Source organism: Rhinopithecus roxellana, chromosome 20 (assembly GCF_007565055.1).
Source record: "Rhinopithecus roxellana isolate Shanxi Qingling chromosome 20, ASM756505v1, whole genome shotgun sequence".
NCBI classification, from domain to species: domain Eukaryota; kingdom Metazoa; phylum Chordata; class Mammalia; order Primates; family Cercopithecidae; genus Rhinopithecus; species Rhinopithecus roxellana.
In genome coordinates this window covers 27416941-27439621 of record NC_044568.1, presented here as the reverse complement: position 1 = coordinate 27439621, position 22681 = coordinate 27416941, and the positions used below count along the sequence as shown (strand labels likewise).

The 22681-nt window shown below is 41.5% G+C and overlaps 1 protein-coding gene across 5 annotated transcripts in view; it reads left to right on the top strand.

The window, feature by feature from the left end:
• Positions 1-22681, top strand: part of TENT4B (terminal nucleotidyltransferase 4B) — an 83788-nt gene that overhangs the window by 37836 nt on the left and 23271 nt on the right. The gene's annotated exons all lie outside the window — the stretch shown is intronic.

Genomic DNA, 22681 nt, shown 5'->3' with positions numbered 1-22681 from the left:
ATAAGTTTACAAATTAAAGACAGATAAAATGACAGAATCAGTAAAATTAAAATTACTTTTAGGCCGGGCGCGGTGGCTCAAGCCTGTAATCCCAGCACTTTGGGAGGCCGAGACGGGCGGATCACGAGGTCAGGAGATCGAGACCATCCTGGCTAACACGGTGAAACCCCGTCTCTACTAAAAAAAAAAAAAATACAAAAAACTAGCCGGGCGAGGTGGCGGCGCCTGTAGTCCCAGCTACTCGGGAGGCTGAGGCAGGAGAATGGCGTGAACCCGGGAGGCGGAGCTTGCAGTGAGCTGAGATCCGGCCACCGCGCTCCAGCCCGGGCGACAGAGCGAGACTCCGTCTCAAAAAAAAAAAAAAAAAAAAAAAAATTACTTTTATGGAGCCGATGATGTTTATCCCAATTGATCCTCTCATTGTGAATATGGTATTGTTGCTGTGGCAGCTTTGGAGGCTTTGGCAGTGGCTTCTATTACCTTGCCATGAGGTAACTCAGTTCCCTCATTACTTTTCTCTGAGAACTGTAAAACCTTGGAGAGGTGCCCTCTGCCCTTCGCTTGGCATGTGTGTTATGCGGGGATCAGGTCTTACTCTGTTCTTGATTGTTAGTACAAACGAGTTAAAATCCTGTCATTTGGCCTTAGCCTGATGGTAAACACAACAGCACACATGGGCTTTGAAATCCCTGGGCAGCTCTATGTTTCTAGGGAAGCATCTCGATGATCCAGAACAGGCTTATACTGATGTTTTTGTGTAATTTTGAAATGAAAACACTGCATTTAAAAAATTCTCATAGAGAATGTATAGACCTGGAGAAGTGTTAGCAGACCCAGTTTAAGACATGTCTCAATATTATGGAACATTGCTTTATTCCCTATCCTGCTTATACATTTAATTTTTTCACCCACTTTTAAATAACTTGGGTACTGTGGCCTGTGCCTGTATTCCCAGCTACTAGGGAGGCTGAGGCAGGAAGATTGCTTGAGCACAGGACTTCGAGGGCTATAGTGAGCTGTGTTTGTGCCTGTGAATAGCCGTTGTGCTCCAGCCTGGGCAACATAGCAAGACCCTGAGACCCTGGGTTTTTAAAAAACAAAACAAGATACATGCTGACATTCCTAGTTTGGCAGGCAGAGCTTGTTCTGCTCCCCACCCTCCCCTTTCCCATAGTAACCGTTTATAGGACATCTCACTGTTGTCTACTCTGTGTTGCCTCTGCTTCCCTACGTGGTAGATCTAGAAATCTTAGGATTTCTTAGTTTTAGCTGGTGATCCATATATTTTTCTTAATTCCATTGTAACTTCAGCTTTTCTTATTGCTTGTAAGAAGGCTGTTTCCACTGAATACAAACAAAATAAAAGCTTTTATTTGTAATCTTAGAGATAGGATGTTTGTATTTAAAAATAATTGTGCTGTCAAAATTCTGTCAAGTTGGCTTCTACCACATTAGTTTTTTTTTAATGTGATTTATATGACCCTGGAGTACTTTGTCTTCTCACTGTTAAATTCTCAACTGAGTTGTCCCTATTTAAAGTGTGAGACTGTGCCAGTTTGATTTTAAAATATTGCAAGTGCGTTATGGCAAGATAAAGCTGCAAAGAAAGAACCTTCATGTTCCTTTGATTATAAATGCTTTTGGCACTTGTTTCTACTGGAAGATAACTTTTTCCTAATGTGTTTTTGAGGAAGGAACCTCCAACTCTCTAGACGGGTCTGGGGGCAAATGACTTAAAACATGAACTGAGGCCCTGGGCTGTCTCCATGAGGATATCCCCTCTATTGTCTCTGAAATGTCCCAGCATGTGGTACATTTCTTGTTAGTGTGGACTCCTCTGTATATAACACCCATTATTTATCTTCTGTGCATAACATGAAGTAGTGCCTTAATGCAATTCCAGGATGTAATTCAGAATGTCTATAAAAATACAATGTTTTTGTACATTTGCATCAAACAATAACCAGATAATTATATTTATTAAGAAAATAGTATTTTTGGCTGGGTTTGGTAGCTCACGTAATCCCAGCAGTTTGGGAGGCTGAGGCGGGTGCATCACTTGAGGTCAGGAGTTCGAGATCAGCCTGGCCAACGTGGTGAAACCCCATCTCTACTAAAAATGCAAAATTTGCCAGGCATAGCGGTGCATGCCTGTAATCCTGGCTACTCAGGAGACTGAGGCAGGAGAATCGCTTGAGCTCAGGAAGGGGAGATTGCAGTGAGCTGAGATTGTGCCACTGCTCTCTAACCTAGGCAACAGAGTGAGACTCTGTTTCAGAAAAAAGGAAAAAGAAAGAAAGAAAGAAAATAGTGTTTTTGGTATTTGTTTTCACAAACCTAGAGCATTTATGTGAAATAACATTACTAGTATTGATATTATACCATAGTATAATACTTAGTTCTTCAAATGATGTATCTCTGCTGATCAGCTACACGATATCTACGTGAGTTGTTGCGTGTTTTTTCTGTTTTTAAAGAGCAGTGCATTTTTGAATGCTTTTGAAAAATTGCAGTAAAATACATAAACATAACATTTACTTTGTAACCATTTTAATTGGTACAATTCAGTGACATTAAGTACAGTCCCAGTGTTGTGTAACCACTGTTAACTGTCTAGTTTCAGAACGTTTTAGCCCCAAATGGGTACCCTGTACTTGTTGAACATTCAGTCCTAGTGGCCCAGTAATCTTCTTTATGTCTGTATAGATTTGCCTGTTCTGCATATTTTATATAAATGGAATCATGTCTTTTTTGTCTGGCTTCTTTTACTTAGCATAGTATTTTCAAGGTTCATCCACCTTGCAGCATGTTTCAATACTTCGTTCCTTTTTATGTCCATTATGGATATACCACATTTCGTTAATGACAATTCTTTGGGGTAGCTACATTTTAAAACATTATAGTAAAATACACATGGCATACGATTTACTATCTTAACCACGTAAGCCTGCAGTTCAGTGGCATTAAATACATTCACATTATTGTGCAATTATCACCACCATCTGTTTCCAGAAATTTTTCATCTCCTCCAATTGAAACTCTGTATACATTAAACATGAACTCTCCATTCTCCCCTTCCTCCAGCCCTTAGCAACCACCATTCTACATTTCTATCTTTCTGACAGATTTTACTACTCTAGGTACCTGACATAAGTGAAATTAACCAGTATTTATCCTTTTGTGAGCAGCTTATTTCATTAGCTTAATGTCCTCAAGGTCCATCCATGTTGTAGCATATGTCAGAATTACTTTCCTTTTTAAGGTTGAATAATATTCCATTGTATGTATATGTCACAATTCGTTTCTCCATTTATCCATCACTGGACATTTGGGTTGCTTCCACGTATCGCCTATCTTGAGTCATGTTGCTATAGCTGTACAAGTATCTATTTGAGTCCCTGCTATCAATTCTATGAGTATATGCCCAGAAGTGGAATTGCTGGATCATATGGTAATTCCGTATCTGGTTTTTTTGAGGAACTGCCATGCTGTTTTCCACACAGCTGTATCATTGTACATTCCTTCCGGCAATGTACGAGGGCTCTAATTTCTTCACATCTTTGCTAACACTTACTAATTTTTTTTTTAATGGAATAGCCATCCTAATGGCTACTTTAAAAATATATTTAACTGGCTGGGCGCAGTGGCTCAAGCCTGTAATCCCAGCACTTTGGGAGGCCGAGACGGGCGGATCACGAGGTCAGGAGATCGAGACCATCCTGGCTAACATAGTGAAACCCCGTCTCTACTAAAAAAATACAAAAAACTAGCCGGGCGAGGTGGCGGGCACCTGTAGTCCCAGCTACTTGGGAGGCTGAGGCAGGAGAATGGCGTAAACCCAGGAGGCGGAGCTTGTGGTGAGCTGAGATCTGGCCACTGCACCCCAGCCTGGGTGACAGAGTGAGACTCCGTCTCAGAAAAAAAAAAAAAAATTAAAAAAAAAAAATATATATATATATATAACTTTATTTATTTATTTTTAAATTTTTTTATAGAGATGCCATCCTACTATGTTGCCCAGGCTGGTCATGAACTCCTGGGCTCAAGCAATCCTCCTGCTTCAGCCTCCCAAAGTGTTCGGATTACAGGCATGAGCCACCATGCCCAGCCCAAATTTAAATATGTAACTCAACACATAGCAGCTAACACCAAGCCTTTAAAAATATCATTAATAGGCTGGGTGCAGTGGCTCATGCCTGTAATCCCAGCACTTTGGGAGGCCAAGGTGGGCAGATCACCTGAGGTTGGGAGTTCGAGACCAGCCTGACCAACATGGAGAAACCCTGTCTCTACTAAAAATACAAAATTAGCTGGGCATGGTGGCGCATGCCTGTAATCCCAGCTACTAGGGAGGCTGAGGCAGGAGAATTGCTTGAACCTGGGAGGCGGAGTTTGTGGTGAGCCGAGATTGCACCGTTGCACTCTAACCTGGGCAACAAGAGCAAAACTCCATCTCAAAAAATAAATATCTATATCTATATATCGAACTTCTGACCCCAGTGATCCACCCACCTCGGCCTCCCAAAGCACTGGGATTACAGGCATGAGCCACCACACCCGCCCTATTAATTATATATGCACCTGTAATCCCAACTATTCGGGCGGCTGAGGCTGGAGAGTGGCTTGAACTTGGGAGGTGGAGGCTACAGTGAGCCGAGCTCACACTCCAGCCTGGGTGTCAGAGCAAGACTCTGTCTCAGAAAAAAAAGTCATTAATAAATGTGATCTTTTTTTTGCCCCTGTACAAGTTGTCAAGCAAGTATGACCTTCTTAATTGACCCTTTGACATGAACTGGCATGAGATCATGGAGGATGTTGAGGAGACAGTTGTTACCATAGTGCGCTTCTAAAAACTGTAATTCTATAGATTTCTTTAAAAAATTTGTTTAAATTATGAGTACACAATAGGTGCATCTATAGATTTCATTACCCTCAAATAAATGTACAAGGCAATGCAGAGAAATACACGGTGTAACTTGGTAGACTTGACCTATCAAGTTACTCTTGAATATGTTATGGAGCCTATGTGTTACTGGGGGCAGCAAACTTCTCCTGTTATGATAGTTGTTTTCAGCTTTGTTGAATCTATTTTCTCTGTCTTAACTACAACTGAGAAAGCAGCCATCGACAATATGTAGATGAATGTCCATGACTCTATTGTGGTAAAACTGTGTACACTGTAATTTGAATTGCACATAATTTTCATGTGTCCCCTGTATAATTCTTCTTTTGACTTCTTTTCAACCATTAAAAAATGTAAAAACAGGCGTGGTGGCTCATGCTTATAATCCCAGCACTTTGGGAGGCTGGGTGGATTGCTTGGGCCCAGGAGCTTGAGAACAGCCTGAGCAATGTGACGAAACCCTGTCTCTACAAAAAATTAGCTGGGCATGGTGGCATGTGCCTGTGGTTGCATCTACTTGGGAGGCTGAGGTGGGAGGATTGCCTGAGCCCGAGAAAGTCAAGGCTACAGTGATTTGTGCCACTGCACTCTAGCCTAGGTGACAGAGTGAGACCCTGTCTCAGTGAATGAATGAATACATTATTAGCTTGTGGACTATACAAAAATTAGAGGCTGTAGGTGAGCTGGGTATGGCCATTGGGCGTGGTTTGCTAACCTCTGGTAGAGAGGAATTAGGATATGTTAAAGGTGGTGGAACTGTCTGATACTTGCGTTCTTTTAGAAATACTTTGGAGTTAGCTTTTTGGTTCAGGCAAAGGACCAAAGAGTTAGGAGAGTCAGGCTGGTAAAGAGGAGTGGTGGGCCCATAGCAACAGGTCCTGGAGTCTTTAAGAGGAGGTGTGTCTCATGTGACATTGGTTGGTTGGACAAAAGCCTGGCATGTTGTCACCTTCCATAATAAGTGTTTGTGGCAATGTAGGTAATGAGAAGGAGGAGTAAAGGGTTCCTGAAGGATGAGGAGGAGGGCTGGTGGCTGCTATAGGAAGTGATCACCGTTTTGGTGGACCTGTCTTAGAGTAATGACCATCATACTCTCTCATTCCTTGTGAACTCATGAAGTCCCGTGGCTGCTAAAGCTAAAGGTCAAGTGGGGACTTCTCTGGGCACTGGGCTTGGTACCCCATAGAGCTGTGGAGTGGGCATTAATATCCCTGTTTTATAGATGCAGAGACTGAGAATGAGGACTGTTGGTAACTTTTGACAGGGCACTCAGCTAGAAAAGTCTGAGCCAGGATTTCAAGTCCCATGGCTTTACCTCTGTGGTCCTAATGGTTGGTGTGTTCAAGTGAGATCTGTTTTTTTCACATTTGGTTTTGATTATTGATTTTCATGCATTTTTTTTTCTTTTTTGAGTTAGTATATTCTCTCTCTTTTCTTTTCTTTTTTCTTTTACCTCCCTCCCTCCCTCCCTCCCTCCCTCCCTCCCTCCCTCCCTTCCTCCCTTCCTTCCTCCCTTTCTTTCTCCCTTTCTTTTCTTTTTTTTTGACAGAATCTCGCTCTGTCGCCCAGACTGTAGTGTGCAGTGGTACAATCTCAGTTCACTGCAACCTCCACCTCTGGGGTTCAAGTGATTCCCCCATCTCAGCCTCCCAAGTTGCTGAGATTACAGGCACCTGCCATCATGCCTGGCTAGTTTTTATGTTTTTGTAGAGACAGGGTTTCACCACCTTGGCCAGGCTGGTCTTGAACTCCTGACCTCAGGTGATCCACCTGCCTCTGCCTCACAAAGTGCTGTGATTATAGGTATGAGCCACTGTGCCTGGCCAGTATTTTTTTCTTTCTTTCTTTTTCTTTTTTTCAGGTTCATTGAATTTGCTTTGAGACAGGATCTTGCTCTGTTTCGCAGGCTGAAGCACAGTGGTGCAATCATGGCTCACTGGAGTCTCAATTTCCTGGGCTCAAACGATCCTTGCACCTCAGCACCCCTCCACTCCCACCTCCTACTCCTTTCCCCCACCAGTAGCTGGAACTACAGGTGCCAGCTACCGTGCTTGGCTAATTTTTAAAATGTTTTTGTAGACTAGGTTTCCCTATGCTGCCCAGGCTTATTAATTGATTTTCTGTGTGATCTTAGGGAAATCGATTATTTCCCATAAACATTTTTTAAATTAGATGTTAAATTCTGCCTAGTTTGCCTCACAGGATTATTGTGGATGACTGAATCAGAGAAGAGGTAAGAGCTCTTTGAAAAATATGAAGTACCATACAGAAGTTAGATGCTTTGTCCTGGTGAGACCCCTCCAAAGCACAGCTAAGGAAATATGGAAGGCACTCTTATCACATCATATAGCTTTGAAAGCCTAGCATTGAAAGTACGAACTTGATTCTTTTGGAGAAATCCTTTGGCTCTCAGTGAGTTTACTTTCTATTAATGACTGTATTAAGCGGAATGGAAACTGAAAGAGGAAAGAGGAGGAAGTCAGAATTAAATAGGAAGAGTAAGCCCATAGCAGAGTCCAGATTTAGACCCCAAGCTACTTGGAATGATACTGGACAATTATGGGTGTGTTTAATGATTACCCTGAGTCATGAAAACAAAAGGAGGCTTCAAATTATGTCTGGCTTAGTAATATAGCGTATTTTTATCATTATTCAAGTTTTAGCATGTAAAGAAGAAAAGTGTGCAGTACTTACACATACCATTTTCTATTAGTGAAACTAAATGAGGCCGCTTTAAAATTATCAGTGTTCACAATATCTTCCAAAAGACATGTAAATGTATAAATGTATAAAAAATATACATATAAAATTTACAATTTGGTGAGCTATATAGTAGATCTCTTATTTTGTCCATAGGTCTTAAAGATCTTATACTGTATTTAGGAATAAATATAACTTTAGTGGGAGTCCTTTACAGGGCTAATGAGTAAGCATTATTTTGATAAAGTGCTGTGTTGTCTACAGTAGGTATAGCAGAAATACTCTTGAAATAGTAATCATCCCAGGCCCTACTTTGGAGTGGAAGAAATAGTCAATGTAGAACTTTACAGTACATTGTACATAGATGTGCCTGCTAATAACTTCTGTAGACAGCAAAGTTTAAGAGAAATTAGGTGGTAAATACAACATATGTATCTAAATAAATTTGATCTGAGGGATTTGATAAGATGAAACAGTACATAGTCCAGAAAATTTTTATACTCAAAGAATTGTAGAAAATATCTTAAATGTTTTCAGTTTTGTGTGTATCCAGAAAATGTCATCCTGTGATCTGCTGTTTGGCAACCCATTGGCAGTATTACATGTATTGTTTTTATTTTGTTTCCTTTGCTATTTATTTGGTTAAGAGAGTTACCTAATTGGGAGTGTGAAAAAAAAAAAAAGATTTATTATAGTAGTGGGCTTTTGTTTGACTTCAGACATTTTTGTTGTTACAACAATATTAGTGCCTTGTTTGTGAAATTTGTTTACCGGGAAACCAAATACTTAGAATAACTTTTAGTTTGTCATTATCATCATCATCATCATCATCATCATCATCTCCATCATGAAAGGAAGAAGCCACCAATGTTGCTTTATTCTGCAAACAATATAATAGATGCTTGTTGAAAGTATGGAGTGAAATCTTAAATATATATGTTAAAAAGAGTACAACTGGCCAGGTGTGGTGCCTCATGCCTGTAATCCAAGCACTTTGGGAGGCCAAGGCGGGCAGATTGCTTGAGCCAGGAGTTTGAGACCAGCCTGGGCAACATAGTGAAACCATGTCTCTACAAAAAAAAACAATAGACAAAAATTAGCTGGGTGTGATGGCATGCACCTGTAGTCCCAGCTACAGTGGGGCTGAGGCAGGGGGATTGCTTGAGCCCAGGAAGTAAAGGCTGCAGTGAGCTGAGGTCATGCCACTGCACTCCAGTGTGGGTAACAGAATGAGACCCTGTCTCAAAAAAAAAAAAAAAAAAAAAGTGCAACTTTAAGCAGGATGTGGGCACATAACTGTAGTCTCAGCTACTTGGGAGGCTAAGGCAGGAGGGTTACTTGAGCCCAGAAGCTTGATGCTGCAGTGAGATGTGATTGTGCCACTGTCCTCCAGCCTGGGGACCATAGCAAGACCCCATCTCTTAAAAAAAAAAAAAAAAAAAACAGAGTACAACAACTTTGGTAAACTTGGAATATAAAGGTATTTCCTTAACCTGTTAAAGAGCTGATAGAGAGTGGTACTTTCAAACCAGTACACGTTATGTGAAACACCAGAGACACTTACCATTTGTTAAAAGAAAAACCTTAGCCAAATTAAATTTTTTTTTTTTTTTTCTTGAGACAGAGTCTTGCTTTGTCACCCAGGCTGGAGTGCAGTGGTGCAAGCACAGGTCACTGCAACCTTCGCCTTCTGGGTTCAAGTGATTTTCCTGCCTCAGCCTCCTGAGTAGCTGGGACTACAGGTGTGCACCACCACGCCTGGCTAATTTTTGTATTTTTTGTAGACACATGGTTTTGCCATGTTGCCCAGGCTGGTCTTGAACTCTTGGGCTCAAGGAATCTGCCTGCCTGGGCCTCTGAAAGTGCTGGGATTACAGACGTGAGCCACCATACCATTTAACGGTTTAATTGAGCAAAGAATGATTTGCAAATTGGGCAGCCTCCCGAGCCAGAGTAGGTTCAGAGAGACTCCAGCACAGCCATGTGGTGGAAGAAGATTTATGGATGGAAAAAGGAAAGTGATGTACAGAAAACAGAAGTGAGGTACAGAAACAGCCGGATTGGTTACAGCTCAGAAAATGCCTTATTTGAACACAAGTAGAGGTTTGAACAGTTGGCCACCTTTGATTGGCCAAAACTCGGTGATTGGCACAAGAGCAAGTTCCAGTCTCTTTACATCTCCATTTAGGTTATAGTTCACTATGGATGGAAAAACCTGTAGGTCAAACTTAAAATATGTGAGGAGACAGTTTTAGGCTAAACTTGATTTAACACATTAAATCCATAACAAGACAGGATGCCTGCCCTCACCATGTTATTTGATCTTATTTTAGTAATTCTAGCCAATGTAGTAGGGCCAGAAAACTGCCTGCTTGGTTACAAAATAGACATACAAAAGTCAACATCTGTAATATGTGACAGAAAATATAATTTAAAAAAGAAGAAGCCGGATACGGTGGCCCATGGCTGTAATCCTAGCACTTTGGGAGGCCAACACAGGTGGATCTCTTGAACTCAGGAGTTCAAGACCATCCTAGGCAACATGGCAAAACCCCGTCTCTACAAAAAAATTAGCCAGGTGCGGTGGTGCGCGCCTATAGTTCCAGCTGCTTTGGAGGCTGAGGTTGGAGGATTGTTTGAGCCTGGGAAGCACAGGTTGTAGTGAGCTGAGATCATGCCACTGCACTCCAGCCTGGGTGACAAAGTAAGACTCTGTCTAAAAAAAAAGAAAAGAAAAGAAAAGGAAAGAAAAAAAAAGAATAAGAAAAAAGAATTTCACTTACTAGAGGATCAAATCCCTAAGATAACTTAGAACAAAGCCAGAAAAGTGAAGAAAATATAAAAATCTTTACAGTGAGTTGCATAAAAAAAAACCTTGAAGATGTCAGATCAACTCATTAATGTGTTAATTAATATAATTAAAATCCCACTGATTTTTTTTTGTGGGGAGGGTGGGAGAGTCACTTGTTAAAATGATTCTAAAGAGCATCTGGAAGAATAAACAGGCAAGAATAGCCAAGAACATTTTGAAAACTAAAGATGGGTTTGGAAGACGATTGGTTTTGTACTATCAACTACTTACAGATTTTACATGAATTTTAAAGGGTAATCTGAGTCCTCGAATAGACAGAAATAGCCATAGATCTGAAAGAACACTTAAAACCTGATCTAGCTATCCATGAGAGTATGTATAATCAAAGTCTTTGTGTGTGAATCAGGAGTCTTTCAGGTGCAAAGTAAATAAACTCATAATTGCTTAAGCAAAGGTGGTATTTGCTTTAGTGACTCCAGAGAAAGCTCAAGTGCCTGTCTCTCCCTGACTTTGATTCTTTTTGGGGTTGGCTCCATTCTCTCCTGTTGCTAATGGCTTCCTTTGTGCAGCCAGAGGAAAGGAGGTGTGGTTTTTTGATACTTCCAGGCTTCTATTTTTATAGCTTGAGATCAAAGAGGGAAGTGACCTTCCTTAGAGTCAGTGTGTAAAGTCCTAAGGAAGATACCACGTGGGGTGCTGGGGCCATGTGCCCATCCCTGGCCCATGACAATGGGGATGCTACACTAACTGGATGCTACAGTCCTGCCTTGAACTGCCAACTGGCTTTGCACTGCAGCTTCACCAGAATCACATGGAATAGTAGGGATAGGAATTGTTTCCCAAAGAGAGTGTGTAGGGTGGTAAAATTACTAGTGGGGGAGTAAGGGGACTGGCCATTGGGCAGACTGGAGCAGCATTTACTTAGTCATTGAGAAAAGGATGGAACATTCAATAAAGGGTGCTGGACACAGTTTGTGCTCTAAAAATTTTGTGTTTCACCTATTAATTTATCCCTCCCCTTAGCCCCTGGCAAACACTGATCTGTTTACTGTCTCCATAGTTTTGCCTTTCCCAGAACGTCATGCCCTTGGAATCATACAGCATGTAACCTTTTCCAGTTGGCTTCTTTTATCTAGTAATGTGCATTTAGGATTCCTTCATGTCTTTTCCTGGATTGATAACCCATTTCTTTTTAGTCCTGAATAATATTCCATTGTATGGATGTACCACAGTTGATCCATTCACCTACTGAAGGTCATTTTGGCTGCTTCCAAGTTTTGATAATTTGAAAAAAAATTTTGAGACAGGGTGTGATTGTGTTTAAGATACTGGTCTCCTGAACAACTGAGCTCACGTGAACCCCTCTCCTCAGCCTCCTGGGTAACTGGGATTACAGCTATACACCACCGTGCCCAGTGTGACAATTATGAATAAAGCTGCTATAAACTTCTATGTAGGTTTTTTTGTGTGTGGACATTGGTTTTCAGTTCATTATGGTAAATACCAAGGAGTGCAATTGCTGGATTATATGGTAAAAGTATGTTTAGTTTGCTAAGAATCTGCCAGCTGGGTGTGGTGGCTCATGCCTGTAATCCTAGCATAATGGGAGGCTGAGACAGGAGGATCCCTTGAAGCCAGGAGTTTGAGACTAGCCCGGGCAACATAGTGAGATCTCATCTCCACAGAAAATTTAAAAATTAGCTGGTCGTGGTCTTATGTGCCTATGGTCCTAACTGCTTGGGAAACTGAGGTGGGAGGATCACTTGAACCCAGGAGCTGGGGGTGGCAGTAAACTGATCATACCACTGCACTGCAGCCTGGGTGACAAAGCAAGACCCTGACTTAAAAAAAAAAAAATAATAATAATAATGAGTCAGAGGGTCAGGAAGCAAAAATAAGTAAATAAATAAATGGAAGATAAAAGAAAAATCTATCTTTCAAAGTGGCCACGCCATTTTGCATTCCTACCAGCAATGAATGAGAATCTCTGTTGTTGCACATCCTCACCAGCATTTGGTGGTGTCAGTGTTCTGAATTTTGAATATTCTATTAGGTATATAATGCTGTCTCACTTGTTTTAATTTCCAATTCTTTAATGATATATGACATTAAGCATCTTTTTAATATGTTTACTTCTCATATATGTATCTTCTTTAGGGAAGCCTTTGTTTAGGTCTTCTGCCCATTTTTAAAAATGGGTTTATTTTCTTATTGTTGAATATTATGAGTTCTTTGTCTATTTTGAATACTTTTGCTTTATTTTTGTGTTTTTTTATTTTTATCTTTTTGAGACAAGTTCTCACTCTGTTGCCCAGGCTGGAGTGCAGTGGCATGAACGTGGCTCACTGCAGCCTCAACTTCTCCCAGGCTCAAACAATCCTCTTGCCTCAGCCTTCTGAGTAGCTGGGACTATAGACGCACACCACCACACCCTGCTAATTAAAAAAAATTTTTTACAGAGGCGGGGGTCTCACCATGTTACCCAGGCTGGTCCTGAACTCCTGGCCTCAGTCAATCTTCTAGCCCTCAGCCTCCCAAAGTGCTGATTATAGGCCTGAGCCACTTAGCCTAGCCCAGAATTTATTTTTTTATTTCTTAATTTTGAAAAAATATAGGACCTCATAAAAGTCAGTCTAGGTTTGTACATATTATGTTTTTGGTGTATATGTAAATGGATTCTTTGTGAATCAATTTGGTTTTGTTTTTTTGCTTTTAAAAATACCAGCACTGGGCTGGGTGCGGTTGCTCATACCTGTAATCCCAGCACTTTGGGAGGCTGAGGCAGGTGGATCACCTGAGGTAAGGAGTTTGAGATCAGCCTGGCCGACATGGTGAAACGCTGTCTCTACCAAAAATACAAAAATTAACTGGGCATGTTGGCACATGTCAGTAATCCCAGCTACTCAGGAGGCTGAGGCAGGAGAATCGATTGAACTTGGGAGGCAGAGGTTGCAGTGCTCCAAGATCGCGCCACTGCACTCCAGCCTTGGCGATAGAGCAAGACTTTGTCTTAAAAAAAAAAAGAAAGAAAGAAAGAAAAAAAACCGCAGCAGTGGCTGGCCAAGGTGGCTCACACCTGTAATCCCAGCACTTTGGGAGGCCAAGGCAGGTAGATCTCTTGCGGTCAGGAATTCAAGACCAGCCTAACGAACATGGCAAAACCCCATCTCTACCAAAAATACAAAAATTAGCCAGATGTGGTAGTGCACACCTGTAATTTCAGCTGCCTGGGAGACTGAGGCATGAGAATCATTTGAACCCTGGAGGCAGAGGTTGGAGTGAGCCACTGTATTCCATCCTGGGTGACAGAGGGAGACTCTATTAAAAAAAAAAAAAAAAAAAAAAAAGACTGGATACAGTGATGCACTTTGGGAGTCTGAGGTGCTCAGATTGCTTGAGCTCAGGAGTTTGAGACCAGCCTGGACAACATAGTGAGACATCATCTCTTAAAAAAAAAAAAAAAAATACCACCACTTGGTCAAAAGATTTCAACAGTGCAGAAAAAGAAAGCTGCTATATCTTGTCTCCAATTTAGTCTTGTTTCTAGTTTCGTTATCCAAATAATCACTACTAATAGTTAAAACATTTTAAATACGCATTGGGAGTTTGTCCTATTTAATATAAATTATTTATTGAGCAAATAATCACTGCTAGTATATTTTGGATACTGGAATTTTCATATGTAGGGGTCCTTGAATGTAAGGTGCCCCTTTGGTAGTTCTGTGCTTCTTTTACCTGTACTGTAGCATAGGGAAAGATGTTACAAATGGTTAGTATCTATTCTTAAACACCAGCCCTTCCACTAAAGGTAAACAACAAATAAATATATAAATGAAGTTTTGGTATTGGGATTACACAGGTTAAACACATCCATATTTCATTATTAATATTTAAGAATATAACAAACTTCTTATTGGCGTTTGGACCTTGTAGCTAGGGAAAGATTAAGCTTTGTTTATTTGTGCTTTGTTTTTTTTCTTCACTCAGATATTTGAGGGTTTCCCATTTGAGGAATACATTTATTAATCAAGCTTTAGTTGCAAGATATTTGATCTTAGAGAATACCATCAACCATTCTTCTTTAAGCTTCCTAACTTTACCCAAATTTGGTTGGATCTACTCAAGAGTAGTTTGGGTAGTTCAGAAATTTTATTGGAAGGGGAAATAATTTTTGACCCAAATTAGATAAAGCAACTCTTGGGTAATGATTTCTTTTCTTGTTCTCTCTTTATAATCAATTGAAAGTAGTAGTAAGGCTGAGTGGCAAAAGAAAGAGGCCTGGGGAGAATCGGGTGGTTTTCATTATCTGTTTTCATAGCAGCTAAGTGGGAAGGGACCAAGAGGAAATCAACTGAAAAACCATCCTTCTGAAACATTGGCCTAAAAAACTGTAGTCCAGAAATTGAGTGCAACTGGCAGTGGCATTTAAAAGGAATGCTCTAATTTCTAGGAAAGCAGGCACGACTACCTCTTAAAAGAAGAAAAAAATGAAAACTGTAATTTAGGACACACAGAGGAGTATCCATTCCCTGTACTTTTACTCTCGTGTCCTAACCAAGGAAGGGTTACCATAGCAAACACGGCATTCCTTAGCCATGATTCACTGTTGTAAATGCCTGCAGCATTCATAAAAGTAAGATATATGGGCTCTTTCTTTTTCCTTTTAAATCTGTATTTCTGTATTTAAATCTATATGTCATCATCTGTATTTTCTGTCTCCCTTGTTTTTTTAAATCTTGGGAGATGGTACAAATTATTTAGGAGAGTGAATAAGTTTCTTGTCTACAAATAGAGGAGAGAGAGGGCTTTTTGTCTTTCTGCTTTGGAACTGGAGAGCTTCCTATTTAGGCATGGCCTTTTTCAAGTGACCTTGTATTGTTATCAGTACTGTAGAAGGTAGGCACATTGTGCAGACTTTTTTTTTTTTTTTTTTTTGAGACGGAGTCTCGCTATCACCCAGGCTGGAGTGCAGTGGCCGGATCTCAGCTCACTGCAAGCTCCGCCTCCCAGGTTCACGCCATTCTCCTGCCTCAGCCTCCCAAGTAGCTGGGACTACAGGCGCCCGCCACGTCACCCGGCTAGTTTTTTGTATTTTTTAGTAGAGACGGGGTTTCACCGTGTTAGCCAGGATGGTCTCGATCTCCTGACCTCGTGATCCACCCGTCTCGGCCTCCCAAAGTGCTGGGATTACAGGCTTGAGCCACCGCGCCCGGCCATTGTGCAGACTTTAAAATGTAAAGCTTTTAGGCATTCCACTTGTAAACCTTGGCTTTTTAAAGAAAATTACATGTTCATTGTGAATATTTTCTTATCACCCTATCTCTATGCACGTGCAGACTTCCTTCGGCTACATTCTGAAAGGTGTAATTGTCTTCTTTAAGGACAGTGGACATCTATAGTTCTTAGGTCAAACTGTCCTCCTTCTGGTTTTGTCAGTTCTCAGCCACACTGTGTGAGCATCCATTTTCTTGGATCCTGGTTTGGAGCTCATTTTAAGGAACATCACATCCCTTTTGAGACTATGTGGACGTCGGGGTAGGTAGATGTTCCCCTGTGAAGAGAAGGCCCCTCCCTAAGGAGGTGCTTCTCTATTGAGTCTTGCATCTGGGCACACAGAGCCCAAAGCAGGAAGAGTTGAGTCTGAATAGGGAGGCCTGTAAGCCTCACTGCTCTGCCATAGCTAGGCCTGATTGGCCATGCTCCAGGAGCCCTCAGGAGTCTCTGAAGTCATTCTGCCTCTGGGAATTTTACAGAGGAGCTAATATTTGAGATCTCCAAAGCTGAGTGAGAGGGTGATTCTTGAAAAGGCAAGGCATGCGTTGGTCCAGTTGTATGGGGCTGTCATAGAAGAGGGCTCGGAAGTTCTTGTAAGTGAGGCTGGAAAGGTAGGCAGTGTTACCATAAGGAGGATGGAAATGACACAGATAGGCTAAGGAAGGGGACCTCGGTAATCATGCAGCGATGGCCTAGAAAAGGGAGAGGCTCATGGCAGGGAGACCAGTTTGGAGGCTGCCACAGTGTTCTACTGAGAGAGAAAAAGAATTAAACTCAAAGCATGGTCAGGGAAGGTGGAGGGGCAGGATCTGATTTGGAAGTGTTTTGGTTTTTGGTTTTGGGTACAAGGATTTGGAAACCTCTTGACTCCATAGATGAAGAAAAATGAACCAAGGAAGACTGAAGTTTCCACTCAGGGAAGAAAACACAGGAGTAGGAATAGATTTAAGAGAATGGCAAGCAGTTGTGTTTTGAACTTGTTTAGTGTGAGGTGACATCTTTGTAGGGATGTCTAGCTGCAAGTACAGGAGGCTGGATGTGTGCATGAGTTTCTTGGTAAAGATCCATCTTCAGTCTCCTGAAGATGTCACTCAGATTACACTGTCATCACCCCAGGGCCCAAGAGAAGACACTCGCTTCTCTTGGTGTCTAGGCGGGTTTGAAAAAAATCAAACAGTAAAAAATCATGCAAATTCAGACCTCTACTCCACCCCAGAGGAAAGTCCTGCTAGCAGTTTTTGTGTATTCTTCCAGAAATTTGCCTTGCAACATGTTTGAGTATATAAATAATCCCAGAAAGGTTGGGCCAGACACTAGCAGAAACTCACCACACACACTGCACTGGGCATGCAGAAACTTCGCGAAATATACTGGTGTGTGCTGTCACTGCATTCCTGGATTTGGGGGTCTTCTGTGTCCCCAGGTATCAGTATTGCCCACAGACTGACCACTGAGCTCCTTCCACAGCCGACCCACGTCACCCTCTTTCGAAGTGTGTCTGCAAAGCTAGATTATTAGATTAAGTGTTTCTGCTTTGTGTTTTCTTTAATGAATTTTTTTATAATGAAGTTCTTGTTTTAAAAATATACAGTGATAATTAACATGTATGCATTTTTCTTAAAATGACCCCCCAGTCCCTCTTCAGATGTAATCATTGTTAACAGTATCGTATATAGACCCTGTTCTATGTGGGGTGGGCAGAGGGCCGGTTAGCGGGTGGAACATGCATACTCACAACCATATTTTTCACATGGGAAAATATAAAGGTGACAGCAAATGTCCTGGTCTGTAATCTCATTAAGCAGACAATAATCACTGTTTGAAAAGCGGACAAATACATGCTGATTTTTTAAAAAAATTATAGTAGCACAGAAAGATACAAAAAAAAAAAGTTAAAGTCTTCCTAACTCTCCTGCCTGTACCCTCCACTGGGCAAAAGTCCCTGTCCCTAAGGTAATATCTGTTGACAGTTCTCCTTCCAGAAAACTTGCAATGCAAATAGGAGCATGTTGTGTATCTGCCTCTGTGTGTATGTGTTTACATGTCTTTTTTTTTTTTTTTTTTTGAGACGGAGTCTTGCTCTGTCATCCAGGCTGGAGTGCAGTGGCGTGATTTCAGCTTGCTGTGACCTCCGCCTCCCAGGTTCAAGTGATTCTCATGCCTCAGCCTCCCGAGTAGCTGGGATTACAGGCAGCCACCACCACACCCAGCTAATTTTTGTATTTTTTGTAGAGACGGGGTTTCAGCACGTTGGCCAGGCTGGTCTGAAGCTCCTGACGTCAAGTGATCCACCCGCCTCAGCCTCCCAAAGTGCTGGGATTACAGGCGTGAGCCACCACTCCTGCCCCTGCACATGTCTGACGCACACAAAAGGGATTCTGCTGAACACATTTTTTTGTGCTTTTTCTTTCCAACTTAACATATTTGACATCTTTATCAGCTTATATAGCTTTACTTCATTCTTTTAAAGAGGTTATTGACTATAAAGAGAAAGTCAAAGAGAAAGTCAGTCAATGGGTGCTTCTATGATTATTTAATTAGGTCCTGTTGATGGACATTGATACCATTTCTAAATTTTTTAGTATCCTAAATAATCCTGTGGTGAACATCCTTATACAGATGTCCTTGTTCCCTCATGAAAATATTTCTGGAGGATGGTAACAAGGGAAATTTTAAAAATTATTTATATAAACATTATCATTTGTTAGTAGAATGACCTGGGGAGACGTTGTAGTAATTTATGCTTCCCCACATGCATATGAATGCATTTTCAATATATTGTTTCAAAATTGGATATCATGAACCTTAAGATATATATATATATATATATATATATATATATATATATATATATATTTTTTTTTTTTTTTTTTTGGTGGGGGGATGTCCTGTTATTGACAGTTATCGAATAGAACTTTGTCAGTTCCTTCATGTAAGGATGAAGTTGGTAATTAAAGGGATCTGACTTCAGTTATGGAACTGGGAAAACTGGACCTTGATGTGGAGGTGGGCTCAGACATGCTATGTCTGGGCAGGTATCTCTTGGGAAGGAGTGTCACCCCTGAACAGAAGCATGGATGAGCCGCAGGGGACAGTGCTGAGCAGAGGGTCTGGCTGTGGGTCATCTGCCTCCCTTGACCTGGAAGGCACAAGGGAGCTTTCCACCTTTCCTTTGGTTTTGAGAGTGCAGAAGCTACTAAGCAACTCACAATGTGCCCAGGGTGGTCCAACTGAAGGATGCGAAACGGTTCTTCCTTTCCCAGCCAAAGAACTTGAACCTCCCACCCCGTGACAAGCATTATAAAATTCACATAATTTTGATAGGCTGGATTCCCTTTCTGTAGCAGATCTTTCCTCAGAGCAGAAGTGGTTTTTTTTTTTTTTTTTTAACCTAAATTACCTGTGAGTTTTATTTTTTAAATATGGAATATGTTTTTTGGATACCTCCTTGTCATATTAAATGTTGTTATTAAATTTGAGATTTTAATGTAAATTTTACCCCAGCAAATTAATTTTGTTTCTCTTACTCTCTTGTTTTTGGCATCTTTTCCCGTTATATAGTGGTGCTCATTTCATCATATTGTTCTTATATGACTTTTCCTTTATGAACAGGGATCTTGTTCACTTTTCCTTTTTTAACTTTTTTTTTTTTGTTTTTTCGAGACGGAGCCTTGCTCTGTTGCCCAGGCTGGAGAACAGAGGCACAGTCTCAGCCCACTGCACCCTTTGTCTCCCGGGCTCAAGCTATTCTCCCATCTTAGCCTCTTGAGTAGCTGGGATTACAGGCATGCACCATCACGCCTGGCTAATTTTTTGTATTTTTGTAGAGATGGGGTTTCACCATGTCATCCAGGCTGGTCTCAAACTCCTGGACTCAAGCGATCCGCCTGCCTCAGCCTCCCAAAATGCTAGGGTTACAGGCATGAGCCACTATGCCTGAGTCACTTTTCCTTTTAACATAAAAACACTGATATCCTAGAGAGGGCACTATATTTTGGGTACATATGAGTTCAGATCACAGAAGAGTTGTATTCTATACTTTTATCATTCTTACTTCAGTATGATGTATTTTATAATTTTATATGAGAAACTGTAACACTGGGCATGTGTCATCAAGCAATACCTACTCATAAATCATATTAAATTTTGATCCAAACATGGGACAAACTGAAGTTTTCCCTGTGTACTTGGATGCTTTCAGAGGCATAAAATTATATTACCATGTGAAAGCAAGCCTACAAAATTCCTCAGGCATCCACTCTGCCACTCAAATGAGAGCCAGACTTACAGTGCACACTCTACAAACAAACTTCAGCCCGTCAGGGTATTTTAAGTGCCTGAATATGCAAGGCACTGTGCCAGTAAAATTACTCAGTCCCGAGGATAGAGCATGTTAGAATTATTTTAAAATCTGTACTTGAAGTTTATTTCCTCAGTGTTCCAAGATACTTTATCTGGTTGTTCTCTGAGTATTTCACACGTAGCTAGTTACATATAGGTGAGATAGTGATGCTTGTGCCTGGTGTGGATGAGAAACTGAGCCTGGCAGACCTGAGATTGGATTTCCTCTTCTGACTTTGCAAGTGTGGCTTTGCTTTAATAATAGCCCTCCTCTTTTTCCGTATTCCTCTTCCCCCTTCCATTGTGCAAATATGCATCAATCAAAATACAAATTGATTGCAAATATGCATCAATCAAATTGTATTGTATTTTGATTGATGCACATATGCATTGATAGTTTCACATACGCATCAATCAAAATACAATAACCTGTGGAACCATTTTTTCTGAAATAGGAAGGTGGTGCCATGGGCTATTGATTGTTGAGGGTAGTCTTCAGAGCTAGTCTTATAAATCTATAATAATTTTCCCCCAAATTAATGTGCTAGTTAGAACACTAGATTGCAGCACTGAAAGCGAATTTTAGAATCTTTTCCAACTTTTTACCAAGTTCAGAAAACCGTTTTATTGGACCTTTGTTTGCCTCATGGTCATCTGGTTTCTTTATGCTGATAGTGACAGGGACCTTACTAACCTACAAGGCAACCCAGTCCATCCTGGGCAGCTGTGATCATTGGAAAGCTCTGAATCATTCATCTGGAAGCTGCCTATGGCAGAATAGTACAGAATATATGCATTGCACTATGTTCTACAGAACTATGTTAAATAAGTGTTCCTTTTCATTGTTAGATGGAAGTGACCCAGGGCAAGGATCATGTTTGATGAGCCAGTTTTCTCCTAGCGCCTTGAATATAGGCACTTGGTAATGTTTAGAGAATGAATTCTTTCTTTTTTTTGGAGACAAAATCTCACTCCACCACCCAGACTAGAGTGCAGTGGCACAGTGTCAGCTCACTGCAACCTCTACCTCCCAAGTTCAAGTGATTTTTGTGTCTCAGCCTCCCAAGGAACTGGAATTACAGGCATACGCCACCACGCCCAGCTAAATTTTTATATTTTTAGTAGAAAAGGGGTTTCGCCATGTTGGCCAGATGGTCTCCAACTCCTGGCCTCAGGCGATCTGCCTGCCTCAGCCTCCCAAAGTGCTGGGATTACAGACATGAGCCATTGCGCCTGGCCAGAGAATGAATTCTTAATCAGTTTCTCGTGACTTCAGATTGACTGACAGTTGTGCTAAATACTTTTTGCCTGTATTTGAATTAGAAAATTCGTAAGGGGGCCTTCAGAATAGATGCAGTCACATTTAGGAGTTTTTTTCCCCCCATTAGTTAAAATGCAGTTTTTCTATGGATCTGTTTTAGAACTACAAATAAACTCTGATCAGTCACTGCAGACTACGCAGTGAGATAAGAAGCAGTCCATTTGTTCTGTCGTTTATTCATGGCCCTCATCTTTGCCAGCAGACTTGTGCAGATGAGCAGAGCAAACTGTAAGCTTCCTAACAGCTATTCCCATTCAGCTGCTGTCTTCGAGAAGCAGAAAAGGATAGATAACCTTAGAGAACATAATCAAACCTGGGAAACTCAAATCAAAACAAAACAAAACTTCAAAACAGAAGTTGAAGGTCCCAAGGTACCCAGGGGCATAGCAAGGAAAACGGCCCCGCTGGGATATCTTTTGGATTCACCTACAGACCTCTCTGGAGTTTTAAGATCCACTTTTTGTGACATATTGCATAGCAAACAGGCCAAACGCTGTTGTAAATCATCCTCTACGAAAGGCCCAGGTTTTGAAACTGAAGGCCTGAAAAGGCTCCTGCTTACCAGCTGTGTGCTGTACCTGACACACTGAAGCCTGAGAGTGCCAGTCACCTGTCAGAGGGAACACAGCTGCCCTCAGGCAGAACCTGAGTCTAGAACTCAAGGTTTTTGACTCTTAGGCTAAAAATAAAAAATCAGAAGGAGGAACTATGGATTGCTTAATCAGTCACATTTTCACTTTCCAGAGTTTCTTGTAGCACAAGTTATAGCCTTTGGGGATTAGGATGTAAACACTTTTTTTCCTTCCCTAAAGCGATTTTTGGTCTGTCAGTTTTTCCAGCTTCCTGCTCTGGGCCCTGAAGGTGCCACACAGTTGCAGGCATGCTCCTCCTTCAAGGCTCTGTTAAGCTGTGGCTGCACTTCCTTCCCACTGCTGTGCCCCAGGCCAACCCCTCTGCCCCTTCCTTCCCCTGAAGCACCTTGCACCTGTTGCTCCGAGCCTCCTGGTTTATCCCAGTTAGTAGAGTCCCTGTGCTTACCTCCGTGGCTCAGTCCTCATGGGTGGTCAGTGCTCTAGGGAAGGTGAGCTGACTTCTTCACTTTCCCTTCCCAGCCATTTAATAGCTCTTCACAGCCTCACCAACTTAGAAAGGAATGCTGCTTTTCTCTCTGTCCCCCATCCTGACTACATTCAAGTCATTGCTCAGCCCAGTGAGTTTGTCCTTTCTTCCAGACCAGTAGTTTTCCCCCAGGCCCTCAGGCTTCAGCCCTTGAAGGCATCCTTAGCCCCCCCTCCACTATGATAGCCAGGCGCTATGCCTGGCCACAGAG